The 9,627-nt window shown below is 51.7% G+C and overlaps 46 non-coding genes across 46 annotated transcripts; all 46 read right to left on the bottom strand.

Moving 5' to 3' along the window:
- Positions 1–68: 68 nt before the first annotated feature.
- Positions 69–187, bottom strand: LOC120910889. Its single transcript, XR_005741693.1, has one exon. It is a non-coding gene; the product is annotated as a 5S ribosomal RNA (ribosomal RNA).
- A 90-nt stretch (positions 188–277) lies between these two features.
- LOC120910887 lies at positions 278–396 on the bottom strand. The gene has a single exon (XR_005741691.1). It is a non-coding gene; the product is annotated as a 5S ribosomal RNA (ribosomal RNA).
- Positions 397–486: 90 nt separating this feature from the next.
- LOC120910885 lies at positions 487–605 on the bottom strand. Its single transcript, XR_005741690.1, has one exon. It is a non-coding gene; the product is annotated as a 5S ribosomal RNA (ribosomal RNA).
- A 90-nt stretch (positions 606–695) lies between these two features.
- Positions 696–814, bottom strand: LOC120910884. Its single transcript, XR_005741689.1, has one exon. It is a non-coding gene; the product is annotated as a 5S ribosomal RNA (ribosomal RNA).
- A 90-nt stretch (positions 815–904) lies between these two features.
- Positions 905–1,023, bottom strand: LOC120910883. The gene has a single exon (XR_005741688.1). It is a non-coding gene; the product is annotated as a 5S ribosomal RNA (ribosomal RNA).
- Positions 1,024–1,113: 90 nt separating this feature from the next.
- Positions 1,114–1,232, bottom strand: LOC120910882. Its single transcript, XR_005741687.1, has one exon. It is a non-coding gene; the product is annotated as a 5S ribosomal RNA (ribosomal RNA).
- Positions 1,233–1,322: 90 nt separating this feature from the next.
- LOC120910881 lies at positions 1,323–1,441 on the bottom strand. The gene has a single exon (XR_005741686.1). It is a non-coding gene; the product is annotated as a 5S ribosomal RNA (ribosomal RNA).
- A 90-nt stretch (positions 1,442–1,531) lies between these two features.
- On the bottom strand, positions 1,532–1,650 carry LOC120910880. Its single transcript, XR_005741685.1, has one exon. It is a non-coding gene; the product is annotated as a 5S ribosomal RNA (ribosomal RNA).
- A 90-nt stretch (positions 1,651–1,740) lies between these two features.
- LOC120910879 lies at positions 1,741–1,859 on the bottom strand. The gene has a single exon (XR_005741684.1). It is a non-coding gene; the product is annotated as a 5S ribosomal RNA (ribosomal RNA).
- Positions 1,860–1,949: 90 nt separating this feature from the next.
- Positions 1,950–2,068, bottom strand: LOC120910878. The gene has a single exon (XR_005741683.1). It is a non-coding gene; the product is annotated as a 5S ribosomal RNA (ribosomal RNA).
- A 90-nt stretch (positions 2,069–2,158) lies between these two features.
- Positions 2,159–2,277, bottom strand: LOC120910877. The gene has a single exon (XR_005741682.1). It is a non-coding gene; the product is annotated as a 5S ribosomal RNA (ribosomal RNA).
- Positions 2,278–2,367: 90 nt separating this feature from the next.
- LOC120910874 lies at positions 2,368–2,486 on the bottom strand. The gene has a single exon (XR_005741680.1). It is a non-coding gene; the product is annotated as a 5S ribosomal RNA (ribosomal RNA).
- Positions 2,487–2,576: 90 nt separating this feature from the next.
- Positions 2,577–2,695, bottom strand: LOC120910873. Its single transcript, XR_005741679.1, has one exon. It is a non-coding gene; the product is annotated as a 5S ribosomal RNA (ribosomal RNA).
- Positions 2,696–2,785: 90 nt separating this feature from the next.
- Positions 2,786–2,904, bottom strand: LOC120910872. The gene has a single exon (XR_005741678.1). It is a non-coding gene; the product is annotated as a 5S ribosomal RNA (ribosomal RNA).
- A 90-nt stretch (positions 2,905–2,994) lies between these two features.
- Positions 2,995–3,113, bottom strand: LOC120910871. The gene has a single exon (XR_005741677.1). It is a non-coding gene; the product is annotated as a 5S ribosomal RNA (ribosomal RNA).
- Positions 3,114–3,203: 90 nt separating this feature from the next.
- Positions 3,204–3,322, bottom strand: LOC120910870. Its single transcript, XR_005741676.1, has one exon. It is a non-coding gene; the product is annotated as a 5S ribosomal RNA (ribosomal RNA).
- Positions 3,323–3,412: 90 nt separating this feature from the next.
- Positions 3,413–3,531, bottom strand: LOC120910869. Its single transcript, XR_005741675.1, has one exon. It is a non-coding gene; the product is annotated as a 5S ribosomal RNA (ribosomal RNA).
- Positions 3,532–3,621: 90 nt separating this feature from the next.
- LOC120910868 lies at positions 3,622–3,740 on the bottom strand. Its single transcript, XR_005741674.1, has one exon. It is a non-coding gene; the product is annotated as a 5S ribosomal RNA (ribosomal RNA).
- Positions 3,741–3,830: 90 nt separating this feature from the next.
- On the bottom strand, positions 3,831–3,949 carry LOC120910867. Its single transcript, XR_005741673.1, has one exon. It is a non-coding gene; the product is annotated as a 5S ribosomal RNA (ribosomal RNA).
- A 90-nt stretch (positions 3,950–4,039) lies between these two features.
- LOC120910866 lies at positions 4,040–4,158 on the bottom strand. The gene has a single exon (XR_005741672.1). It is a non-coding gene; the product is annotated as a 5S ribosomal RNA (ribosomal RNA).
- Positions 4,159–4,248: 90 nt separating this feature from the next.
- Positions 4,249–4,367, bottom strand: LOC120910865. Its single transcript, XR_005741671.1, has one exon. It is a non-coding gene; the product is annotated as a 5S ribosomal RNA (ribosomal RNA).
- A 90-nt stretch (positions 4,368–4,457) lies between these two features.
- Positions 4,458–4,576, bottom strand: LOC120910863. The gene has a single exon (XR_005741669.1). It is a non-coding gene; the product is annotated as a 5S ribosomal RNA (ribosomal RNA).
- A 90-nt stretch (positions 4,577–4,666) lies between these two features.
- LOC120910862 lies at positions 4,667–4,785 on the bottom strand. The gene has a single exon (XR_005741668.1). It is a non-coding gene; the product is annotated as a 5S ribosomal RNA (ribosomal RNA).
- A 90-nt stretch (positions 4,786–4,875) lies between these two features.
- LOC120910861 lies at positions 4,876–4,994 on the bottom strand. The gene has a single exon (XR_005741667.1). It is a non-coding gene; the product is annotated as a 5S ribosomal RNA (ribosomal RNA).
- A 90-nt stretch (positions 4,995–5,084) lies between these two features.
- Positions 5,085–5,203, bottom strand: LOC120910860. Its single transcript, XR_005741666.1, has one exon. It is a non-coding gene; the product is annotated as a 5S ribosomal RNA (ribosomal RNA).
- A 90-nt stretch (positions 5,204–5,293) lies between these two features.
- On the bottom strand, positions 5,294–5,412 carry LOC120910859. The gene has a single exon (XR_005741665.1). It is a non-coding gene; the product is annotated as a 5S ribosomal RNA (ribosomal RNA).
- Positions 5,413–5,502: 90 nt separating this feature from the next.
- Positions 5,503–5,621, bottom strand: LOC120910858. The gene has a single exon (XR_005741664.1). It is a non-coding gene; the product is annotated as a 5S ribosomal RNA (ribosomal RNA).
- A 90-nt stretch (positions 5,622–5,711) lies between these two features.
- On the bottom strand, positions 5,712–5,830 carry LOC120910857. The gene has a single exon (XR_005741663.1). It is a non-coding gene; the product is annotated as a 5S ribosomal RNA (ribosomal RNA).
- Positions 5,831–5,921: 91 nt separating this feature from the next.
- On the bottom strand, positions 5,922–6,040 carry LOC120910856. Its single transcript, XR_005741662.1, has one exon. It is a non-coding gene; the product is annotated as a 5S ribosomal RNA (ribosomal RNA).
- A 90-nt stretch (positions 6,041–6,130) lies between these two features.
- Positions 6,131–6,249, bottom strand: LOC120910855. The gene has a single exon (XR_005741661.1). It is a non-coding gene; the product is annotated as a 5S ribosomal RNA (ribosomal RNA).
- Positions 6,250–6,339: 90 nt separating this feature from the next.
- On the bottom strand, positions 6,340–6,458 carry LOC120910854. The gene has a single exon (XR_005741660.1). It is a non-coding gene; the product is annotated as a 5S ribosomal RNA (ribosomal RNA).
- Positions 6,459–6,548: 90 nt separating this feature from the next.
- On the bottom strand, positions 6,549–6,667 carry LOC120910852. The gene has a single exon (XR_005741658.1). It is a non-coding gene; the product is annotated as a 5S ribosomal RNA (ribosomal RNA).
- A 90-nt stretch (positions 6,668–6,757) lies between these two features.
- LOC120910851 lies at positions 6,758–6,876 on the bottom strand. Its single transcript, XR_005741657.1, has one exon. It is a non-coding gene; the product is annotated as a 5S ribosomal RNA (ribosomal RNA).
- Positions 6,877–6,966: 90 nt separating this feature from the next.
- LOC120910850 lies at positions 6,967–7,085 on the bottom strand. Its single transcript, XR_005741656.1, has one exon. It is a non-coding gene; the product is annotated as a 5S ribosomal RNA (ribosomal RNA).
- A 90-nt stretch (positions 7,086–7,175) lies between these two features.
- Positions 7,176–7,294, bottom strand: LOC120910849. Its single transcript, XR_005741655.1, has one exon. It is a non-coding gene; the product is annotated as a 5S ribosomal RNA (ribosomal RNA).
- Positions 7,295–7,384: 90 nt separating this feature from the next.
- LOC120910848 lies at positions 7,385–7,503 on the bottom strand. Its single transcript, XR_005741654.1, has one exon. It is a non-coding gene; the product is annotated as a 5S ribosomal RNA (ribosomal RNA).
- A 90-nt stretch (positions 7,504–7,593) lies between these two features.
- Positions 7,594–7,712, bottom strand: LOC120910847. The gene has a single exon (XR_005741653.1). It is a non-coding gene; the product is annotated as a 5S ribosomal RNA (ribosomal RNA).
- Positions 7,713–7,802: 90 nt separating this feature from the next.
- On the bottom strand, positions 7,803–7,921 carry LOC120910846. The gene has a single exon (XR_005741652.1). It is a non-coding gene; the product is annotated as a 5S ribosomal RNA (ribosomal RNA).
- A 90-nt stretch (positions 7,922–8,011) lies between these two features.
- LOC120910845 lies at positions 8,012–8,130 on the bottom strand. Its single transcript, XR_005741651.1, has one exon. It is a non-coding gene; the product is annotated as a 5S ribosomal RNA (ribosomal RNA).
- A 90-nt stretch (positions 8,131–8,220) lies between these two features.
- LOC120912089 lies at positions 8,221–8,339 on the bottom strand. The gene has a single exon (XR_005742849.1). It is a non-coding gene; the product is annotated as a 5S ribosomal RNA (ribosomal RNA).
- A 90-nt stretch (positions 8,340–8,429) lies between these two features.
- LOC120910844 lies at positions 8,430–8,548 on the bottom strand. Its single transcript, XR_005741650.1, has one exon. It is a non-coding gene; the product is annotated as a 5S ribosomal RNA (ribosomal RNA).
- Positions 8,549–8,638: 90 nt separating this feature from the next.
- Positions 8,639–8,757, bottom strand: LOC120910843. Its single transcript, XR_005741649.1, has one exon. It is a non-coding gene; the product is annotated as a 5S ribosomal RNA (ribosomal RNA).
- A 90-nt stretch (positions 8,758–8,847) lies between these two features.
- Positions 8,848–8,966, bottom strand: LOC120911868. Its single transcript, XR_005742637.1, has one exon. It is a non-coding gene; the product is annotated as a 5S ribosomal RNA (ribosomal RNA).
- Positions 8,967–9,056: 90 nt separating this feature from the next.
- On the bottom strand, positions 9,057–9,175 carry LOC120910841. The gene has a single exon (XR_005741647.1). It is a non-coding gene; the product is annotated as a 5S ribosomal RNA (ribosomal RNA).
- Positions 9,176–9,265: 90 nt separating this feature from the next.
- On the bottom strand, positions 9,266–9,384 carry LOC120910840. Its single transcript, XR_005741646.1, has one exon. It is a non-coding gene; the product is annotated as a 5S ribosomal RNA (ribosomal RNA).
- A 90-nt stretch (positions 9,385–9,474) lies between these two features.
- On the bottom strand, positions 9,475–9,593 carry LOC120910839. Its single transcript, XR_005741645.1, has one exon. It is a non-coding gene; the product is annotated as a 5S ribosomal RNA (ribosomal RNA).
- Positions 9,594–9,627: the final 34 nt, after the last annotated feature.

Raw genomic sequence — 9,627 nt, 5'->3', positions numbered from 1 at the left:
TCTCTTGAAGATAGCATGGAAGAAAGACTGGGGGAAAAAAGAGATTCAAGACTCCACCAAAACAAAAAAGCCTACAGCACCTGGTATTCCCAGGCGGTCTCCCATCCAGGTACTAACCAGGCCCGACCCTGCTTAGCCTCCGAGATCAGACGAGATCGGGCGCTTTCAAGGTGATGTGGCCGTAGGCGATAACCATGGCTGTCCTTAACTCTCTTGAAGATAGCATGGAAGAAAGACTGGGGGAAAAAAGAGATTCAAGACTCCACCAAAACAAAAAAGCCTACAGCACCTGGTATTCCCAGGCGGTCTCCCATCCAGGTACTAACCAGGCCCGACCCTGCTTAGCCTCCGAGATCAGACGAGATCGGGCGCTTTCAAGGTGATGTGGCCGTAGGCGATAACCATGGCTGTCCTTAACTCTCTTGAAGATAGCATGGAAGAAAGACTGGGGGAAAAAAGAGATTCAAGACTCCACCAAAACAAAAAAGCCTACAGCACCTGGTATTCCCAGGCGGTCTCCCATCCAGGTACTAACCAGGCCCGACCCTGCTTAGCCTCCGAGATCAGACGAGATCGGGCGCTTTCAAGGTGATGTGGCCGTAGGCGATAACCATGGCTGTCCTTAACTCTCTTGAAGATAGCATGGAAGAAAGACTGGGGGAAAAAAGAGATTCAAGACTCCACCAAAACAAAAAAGCCTACAGCACCTGGTATTCCCAGGCGGTCTCCCATCCAGGTACTAACCAGGCCCGACCCTGCTTAGCCTCCGAGATCAGACGAGATCGGGCGCTTTCAAGGTGATGTGGCCGTAGGCGATAACCATGGCTGTCCTTAACTCTCTTGAAGATAGCATGGAAGAAAGACTGGGGGAAAAAAGAGATTCAAGACTCCACCAAAACAAAAAAGCCTACAGCACCTGGTATTCCCAGGCGGTCTCCCATCCAGGTACTAACCAGGCCCGACCCTGCTTAGCCTCCGAGATCAGACGAGATCGGGCGCTTTCAAGGTGATGTGGCCGTAGGCGATAACCATGGCTGTCCTTAACTCTCTTGAAGATAGCATGGAAGAAAGACTGGGGGAAAAAAGAGATTCAAGACTCCACCAAAACAAAAAAGCCTACAGCACCTGGTATTCCCAGGCGGTCTCCCATCCAGGTACTAACCAGGCCCGACCCTGCTTAGCCTCCGAGATCAGACGAGATCGGGCGCTTTCAAGGTGATGTGGCCGTAGGCGATAACCATGGCTGTCCTTAACTCTCTTGAAGATAGCATGGAAGAAAGACTGGGGGAAAAAAGAGATTCAAGACTCCACCAAAACAAAAAAGCCTACAGCACCTGGTATTCCCAGGCGGTCTCCCATCCAGGTACTAACCAGGCCCGACCCTGCTTAGCCTCCGAGATCAGACGAGATCGGGCGCTTTCAAGGTGATGTGGCCGTAGGCGATAACCATGGCTGTCCTTAACTCTCTTGAAGATAGCATGGAAGAAAGACTGGGGGAAAAAAGAGATTCAAGACTCCACCAAAACAAAAAAGCCTACAGCACCTGGTATTCCCAGGCGGTCTCCCATCCAGGTACTAACCAGGCCCGACCCTGCTTAGCCTCCGAGATCAGACGAGATCGGGCGCTTTCAAGGTGATGTGGCCGTAGGCGATAACCATGGCTGTCCTTAACTCTCTTGAAGATAGCATGGAAGAAAGACTGGGGGAAAAAAGAGATTCAAGACTCCACCAAAACAAAAAAGCCTACAGCACCTGGTATTCCCAGGCGGTCTCCCATCCAGGTACTAACCAGGCCCGACCCTGCTTAGCCTCCGAGATCAGACGAGATCGGGCGCTTTCAAGGTGATGTGGCCGTAGGCGATAACCATGGCTGTCCTTAACTCTCTTGAAGATAGCATGGAAGAAAGACTGGGGGAAAAAAGAGATTCAAGACTCCACCAAAACAAAAAAGCCTACAGCACCTGGTATTCCCAGGCGGTCTCCCATCCAGGTACTAACCAGGCCCGACCCTGCTTAGCCTCCGAGATCAGACGAGATCGGGCGCTTTCAAGGTGATGTGGCCGTAGGCGATAACCATGGCTGTCCTTAACTCTCTTGAAGATAGCATGGAAGAAAGACTGGGGGAAAAAAGAGATTCAAGACTCCACCAAAACAAAAAAGCCTACAGCACCTGGTATTCCCAGGCGGTCTCCCATCCAGGTACTAACCAGGCCCGACCCTGCTTAGCCTCCGAGATCAGACGAGATCGGGCGCTTTCAAGGTGATGTGGCCGTAGGCGATAACCATGGCTGTCCTTAACTCTCTTGAAGATAGCATGGAAGAAAGACTGGGGGAAAAAAGAGATTCAAGACTCCACCAAAACAAAAAAGCCTACAGCACCTGGTATTCCCAGGCGGTCTCCCATCCAGGTACTAACCAGGCCCGACCCTGCTTAGCCTCCGAGATCAGACGAGATCGGGCGCTTTCAAGGTGATGTGGCCGTAGGCGATAACCATGGCTGTCCTTAACTCTCTTGAAGATAGCATGGAAGAAAGACTGGGGGAAAAAAGAGATTCAAGACTCCACCAAAACAAAAAAGCCTACAGCACCTGGTATTCCCAGGCGGTCTCCCATCCAGGTACTAACCAGGCCCGACCCTGCTTAGCCTCCGAGATCAGACGAGATCGGGCGCTTTCAAGGTGATGTGGCCGTAGGCGATAACCATGGCTGTCCTTAACTCTCTTGAAGATAGCATGGAAGAAAGACTGGGGGAAAAAAGAGATTCAAGACTCCACCAAAACAAAAAAGCCTACAGCACCTGGTATTCCCAGGCGGTCTCCCATCCAGGTACTAACCAGGCCCGACCCTGCTTAGCCTCCGAGATCAGACGAGATCGGGCGCTTTCAAGGTGATGTGGCCGTAGGCGATAACCATGGCTGTCCTTAACTCTCTTGAAGATAGCATGGAAGAAAGACTGGGGGAAAAAAGAGATTCAAGACTCCACCAAAACAAAAAAGCCTACAGCACCTGGTATTCCCAGGCGGTCTCCCATCCAGGTACTAACCAGGCCCGACCCTGCTTAGCCTCCGAGATCAGACGAGATCGGGCGCTTTCAAGGTGATGTGGCCGTAGGCGATAACCATGGCTGTCCTTAACTCTCTTGAAGATAGCATGGAAGAAAGACTGGGGGAAAAAAGAGATTCAAGACTCCACCAAAACAAAAAAGCCTACAGCACCTGGTATTCCCAGGCGGTCTCCCATCCAGGTACTAACCAGGCCCGACCCTGCTTAGCCTCCGAGATCAGACGAGATCGGGCGCTTTCAAGGTGATGTGGCCGTAGGCGATAACCATGGCTGTCCTTAACTCTCTTGAAGATAGCATGGAAGAAAGACGGGGGGAAAAAAGAGATTCAAGACTCCACCAAAACAAAAAAGCCTACAGCACCTGGTATTCCCAGGCGGTCTCCCATCCAGGTACTAACCAGGCCCGACCCTGCTTAGCCTCCGAGATCAGACGAGATCGGGCGCTTTCAAGGTGATGTGGCCGTAGGCGATAACCATGGCTGTCCTTAACTCTCTTGAAGATAGCATGGAAGAAAGACTGGGGGAAAAAAGAGATTCAAGACTCCACCAAAACAAAAAAGCCTACAGCACCTGGTATTCCCAGGCGGTCTCCCATCCAGGTACTAACCAGGCCCGACCCTGCTTAGCCTCCGAGATCAGACGAGATCGGGCGCTTTCAAGGTGATGTGGCCGTAGGCGATAACCATGGCTGTCCTTAACTCTCTTGAAGATAGCATGGAAGAAAGACTGGGGGAAAAAAGAGATTCAAGACTCCACCAAAACAAAAAAGCCTACAGCACCTGGTATTCCCAGGCGGTCTCCCATCCAGGTACTAACCAGGCCCGACCCTGCTTAGCCTCCGAGATCAGACGAGATCGGGCGCTTTCAAGGTGATGTGGCCGTAGGCGATAACCATGGCTGTCCTTAACTCTCTTGAAGATAGCATGGAAGAAAGACTGGGGGAAAAAAGAGATTCAAGACTCCACCAAAACAAAAAAGCCTACAGCACCTGGTATTCCCAGGCGGTCTCCCATCCAGGTACTAACCAGGCCCGACCCTGCTTAGCCTCCGAGATCAGACGAGATCGGGCGCTTTCAAGGTGATGTGGCCGTAGGCGATAACCATGGCTGTCCTTAACTCTCTTGAAGATAGCATGGAAGAAAGACTGGGGGAAAAAAGAGATTCAAGACTCCACCAAAACAAAAAAGCCTACAGCACCTGGTATTCCCAGGCGGTCTCCCATCCAGGTACTAACCAGGCCCGACCCTGCTTAGCCTCCGAGATCAGACGAGATCGGGCGCTTTCAAGGTGATGTGGCCGTAGGCGATAACCATGGCTGTCCTTAACTCTCTTGAAGATAGCATGGAAGAAAGACTGGGGGAAAAAAGAGATTCAAGACTCCACCAAAACAAAAAAGCCTACAGCACCTGGTATTCCCAGGCGGTCTCCCATCCAGGTACTAACCAGGCCCGACCCTGCTTAGCCTCCGAGATCAGACGAGATCGGGCGCTTTCAAGGTGATGTGGCCGTAGGCGATAACCATGGCTGTCCTTAACTCTCTTGAAGATAGCATGGAAGAAAGACTGGGGGAAAAAAGAGATTCAAGACTCCACCAAAACAAAAAAGCCTACAGCACCTGGTATTCCCAGGCGGTCTCCCATCCAGGTACTAACCAGGCCCGACCCTGCTTAGCCTCCGAGATCAGACGAGATCGGGCGCTTTCAAGGTGATGTGGCCGTAGGCGATAACCATGGCTGTCCTTAACTCTCTTGAAGATAGCATGGAAGAAAGACTGGGGGAAAAAAGAGATTCAAGACTCCACCAAAACAAAAAAGCCTACAGCACCTGGTATTCCCAGGCGGTCTCCCATCCAGGTACTAACCAGGCCCGACCCTGCTTAGCCTCCGAGATCAGACGAGATCGGGCGCTTTCAAGGTGATGTGGCCGTAGGCGATAACCATGGCTGTCCTTAACTCTCTTGAAGATAGCATGGAAGAAAGACTGGGGGAAAAAAGAGATTCAAGACTCCACCAAAACAAAAAAGCCTACAGCACCTGGTATTCCCAGGCGGTCTCCCATCCAGGTACTAACCAGGCCCGACCCTGCTTAGCCTCCGAGATCAGACGAGATCGGGCGCTTTCAAGGTGATGTGGCCGTAGGCGATAACCATGGCTGTCCTTAACTCTCTTGAAGATAGCATGGAAGAAAGACTGGGGGAAAAAAGAGATTCAAGACTCCACCAAAACAAAAAAGCCTACAGCACCTGGTATTCCCAGGCGGTCTCCCATCCAGGTACTAACCAGGCCCGACCCTGCTTAGCCTCCGAGATCAGACGAGATCGGGCGCTTTCAAGGTGATGTGGCCGTAGGCGATAACCATGGCTGTCCTTAACTCTCTTGAAGATAGCATGGAAGAAAGACTGGGGGAAAAAAGAGATTCAAGACTCCACCAAAACAAAAAAGCCTACAGCACCTGGTATTCCCAGGCGGTCTCCCATCCAGGTACTAACCAGGCCCGACCCTGCTTAGCCTCCGAGATCAGACGAGATCGGGCGCTTTCAAGGTGATGTGGCCGTAGGCGATAACCATGGCTGTCCTTAACTCTCTTGAAGATAGCATGGAAGAAAGACTGGGGGAAAAAAGAGATTCAAGACTCCACCAAAACAAAAAAGCCTACAGCACCTGGTATTCCCAGGCGGTCTCCCATCCAGGTACTAACCAGGCCCGACCCTGCTTAGCCTCCGAGATCAGACGAGATCGGGCGCTTTCAAGGTGATGTGGCCGTAGGCGATAACCATGGCTGTCCTTAACTCTCTTGAAGATAGCATGGAAGAAAGACTGGGGGAAAAAAAGAGATTCAAGACTCCACCAAAACAAAAAAGCCTACAGCACCTGGTATTCCCAGGCGGTCTCCCATCCAGGTACTAACCAGGCCCGACCCTGCTTAGCCTCCGAGATCAGACGAGATCGGGCGCTTTCAAGGTGATGTGGCCGTAGGCGATAACCATGGCTGTCCTTAACTCTCTTGAAGATAGCATGGAAGAAAGACTGGGGGAAAAAAGAGATTCAAGACTCCACCAAAACAAAAAAGCCTACAGCACCTGGTATTCCCAGGCGGTCTCCCATCCAGGTACTAACCAGGCCCGACCCTGCTTAGCCTCCGAGATCAGACGAGATCGGGCGCTTTCAAGGTGATGTGGCCGTAGGCGATAGCCATGGCTGTCCTTAACTCTCTTGAAGATAGCATGGAAGAAAGACTGGGGGAAAAAAGAGATTCAAGACTCCACCAAAACAAAAAAGCCTACAGCACCTGGTATTCCCAGGCGGTCTCCCATCCAGGTACTAACCAGGCCCGACCCTGCTTAGCCTCCGAGATCAGACGAGATCGGGCGCTTTCAAGGTGATGTGGCCGTAGGCGATAGCCATGGCTGTCCTTAACTCTCTTGAAGATAGCATGGAAGAAAGACTGGGGGAAAAAAGAGATTCAAGACTCCACCAAAACAAAAAAGCCTACAGCACCTGGTATTCCCAGGCGGTCTCCCATCCAGGTACTAACCAGGCCCGACCCTGCTTAGCCTCCGAGATCAGACGAGATCGGGCGCTTTCAAGGTGATGTGGCCGTAGGCGATAACCATGGCTGTCCTTAACTCTCTTGAAGATAGCATGGAAGAAAGACTGGGGGAAAAAAGAGATTCAAGACTCCACCAAAACAAAAAAGCCTACAGCACCTGGTATTCCCAGGCGGTCTCCCATCCAGGTACTAACCAGGCCCGACCCTGCTTAGCCTCCGAGATCAGACGAGATCGGGCGCTTTCAAGGTGATGTGGCCGTAGGCGATAGCCATGGCTGTCCTTAACTCTCTTGAAGATAGCATGGAAGAAAGACTGGGGGAAAAAAGAGATTCAAGACTCCACCAAAACAAAAAAGCCTACAGCACCTGGTATTCCCAGGCGGTCTCCCATCCAGGTACTAACCAGGCCCGACCCTGCTTAGCCTCCGAGATCAGACGAGATCGGGCGCTTTCAAGGTGATGTGGCCGTAGGCGATAACCATGGCTGTCCTTAACTCTCTTGAAGATAGCATGGAAGAAAGACTGGGGGAAAAAAGAGATTCAAGACTCCACCAAAACAAAAAAGCCTACAGCACCTGGTATTCCCAGGCGGTCTCCCATCCAGGTACTAACCAGGCCCGACCCTGCTTAGCCTCCGAGATCAGACGAGATCGGGCGCTTTCAAGGTGATGTGGCCGTAGGCGATAGCCATGGCTGTCCTTAACTCTCTTGAAGATAGCATGGAAGAAAGACTGGGGGAAAAAAGAGATTCAAGACTCCACCAAAACAAAAAAGCCTACAGCACCTGGTATTCCCAGGCGGTCTCCCATCCAGGTACTAACCAGGCCCGACCCTGCTTAGCCTCCGAGATCAGACGAGATCGGGCGCTTTCAAGGTGATGTGGCCGTAGGCGATAACCATGGCTGTCCTTAACTCTCTTGAAGATAGCATGGAAGAAAGACTGGGGGAAAAAAGAGATTCAAGACTCCACCAAAACAAAAAAGCCTACAGCACCTGGTATTCCCAGGCGGTCTCCCATCCAGGTACTAACCAGGCCCGACCCTGCTTAGCCTCCGAGATCAGACGAGATCGGGCGCTTTCAAGGTGATGTGGCCGTAGGCGATAACCATGGCTGTCCTTAACTCTCTTGAAGATAGCATGGAAGAAAGACTGGGGGAAAAAAGAGATTCAAGACTCCACCAAAACAAAAAAGCCTACAGCACCTGGTATTCCCAGGCGGTCTCCCATCCAGGTACTAACCAGGCCCGACCCTGCTTAGCCTCCGAGATCAGACGAGATCGGGCGCTTTCAAGGTGATGTGGCCGTAGGCGATAACCATGGCTGTCCTTAACTCTCTTGAAGATAGCATGGAAGAAAGACTGGGGGAAAAAAGAGATTCAAGACTCCACCAAAACAAAAAAGCCTACAGCACCTGGTATTCCCAGGCGGTCTCCCATCCAGGTACTAACCAGGCCCGACCCTGCTTAGCCTCCGAGATCAGACGAGATCGGGCGCTTTCAAGGTGATGTGGCCGTAGGCGATAACCATGGCTGTCCTTAACTCTCTTGAAGATAGCATGGAAGAAAGACTGGGGGAAAAAAGAGATTCAAGACTCCACCAAAACAAAAAAGCCTACAGCATCTGGTATTCCCAGGCGGTCTCCCATCCAGGTACTAACCAGGCCCGACCCTGCTTAGCCTCCGAGATCAGACGAGATCGGGCGCTTTCAAGGTGATGTGGCCGTAGGCGATAACCATGGCTGTCCTTAACTCTCTTGAAGATAGCATGGAAGAAATACTGGGGGAAAAAAGAGATTCAAGACTCCACCAAAACAAAAAAGCCTACAGCACCTGGTATTCCCAGGCGGTCTCCCATCCAGGTACTAACCAGGCCCGACCCTGCTTAGCCTCCGAGATCAGACGAGATCGGGCGCTTTCAAGGTGATGTGGCCGTAGGCGATAACCATGGCTGTCCTTAACTCTCTTGAAGATAGCATGGAAGAAAGACTGGGGGAAAAAAGAGATTCAAGACTCCACCAAAACAAAAAAGCCTACAGCACCTGGTATTCCCAGGCGGTCTCCCATCCAGGTACTAACCAGGCCCGACCCTGCTTAGCCTCCGAGATCAGACGAGATCGGGCGCTTTCAAGGTGATGTGGCCGTAGGCGATAACCTTGGCTGTCCTTAACTCTCTTGAAGATAGCATGGAAGAAAGACTGGGGGAAAAAAGAGATTCAAGACTCCACCAAAACAAAAAAGCCTACAGCACCTGGTATTCCCAAGCGGTCTCCCATCCAGGTACTAACCAGGCCCGACCCTGCTTAGCCTCCGAGATCAGACGAGATCGGGCGCTTTCAAGGTGATGTGGCCGTAGGCGATAACCATGGCTGTCCTTAACTCTCTTGAAGATAGCATGGAAGAAAGACTGGGGGAAAAAAGAGATTCAAGACTCCACCAAAACAAAAAAGCCTACAGCACCTGGTATTCCCAGGCGGTCTCCCATCCAGGTACTAACCAGGCCCGACCCTGCTTAGCCTCCGAGATCAGACGAGATCGGGCGCTTTCAAGGTGATGTGGCCGTAGGCGGTAACCATGGCTGTCCTTAACTCTCTTGAAGATAGCATGGAAGAAAGACTGGGGGAAAAAAGAGATTCAAGACTCCACCAAAACAAAAAAGCCTACAGCACCTGGTATTCCCAGGCGGTCTCCCATCCAGGTACTAACCAGGCCCGACCCTGCTTAGCCTCCGAGATCAGACGAGATCGGGCGCTTTCAAGGTGATGTGGCCGTAGGCGATAACCATGGCTGTCCTTAACTCTCTTGAAGATAGCATGGAAGAAAGACTGGGGGAAAAAAGAGATTCAAGACTCCACCAAAACAAAAAAGCCTACAGCACCTGGTATTCCCAGGCGGTCTCCCATCCAGGTACTAACCAGGCCCGACCCTGCTTAGCCTCCGAGATCAGACGAGATCGGGCGCTTTCAAGGTGATGTGGCCGTAGGCGATAACCATGGCTGTCCTTAACTCTCTTGAAGAT

The sequence above is a fragment of the Rana temporaria genome, chromosome 8 (genome assembly GCF_905171775.1).
Source record: "Rana temporaria chromosome 8, aRanTem1.1, whole genome shotgun sequence".
Taxonomy (NCBI): Eukaryota; Metazoa; Chordata; class Amphibia; order Anura; family Ranidae; genus Rana; species Rana temporaria.
The sequence above is the reverse complement of the archived record's forward strand: the minus strand, read 5'-3'. Positions and strand labels throughout refer to the sequence as shown.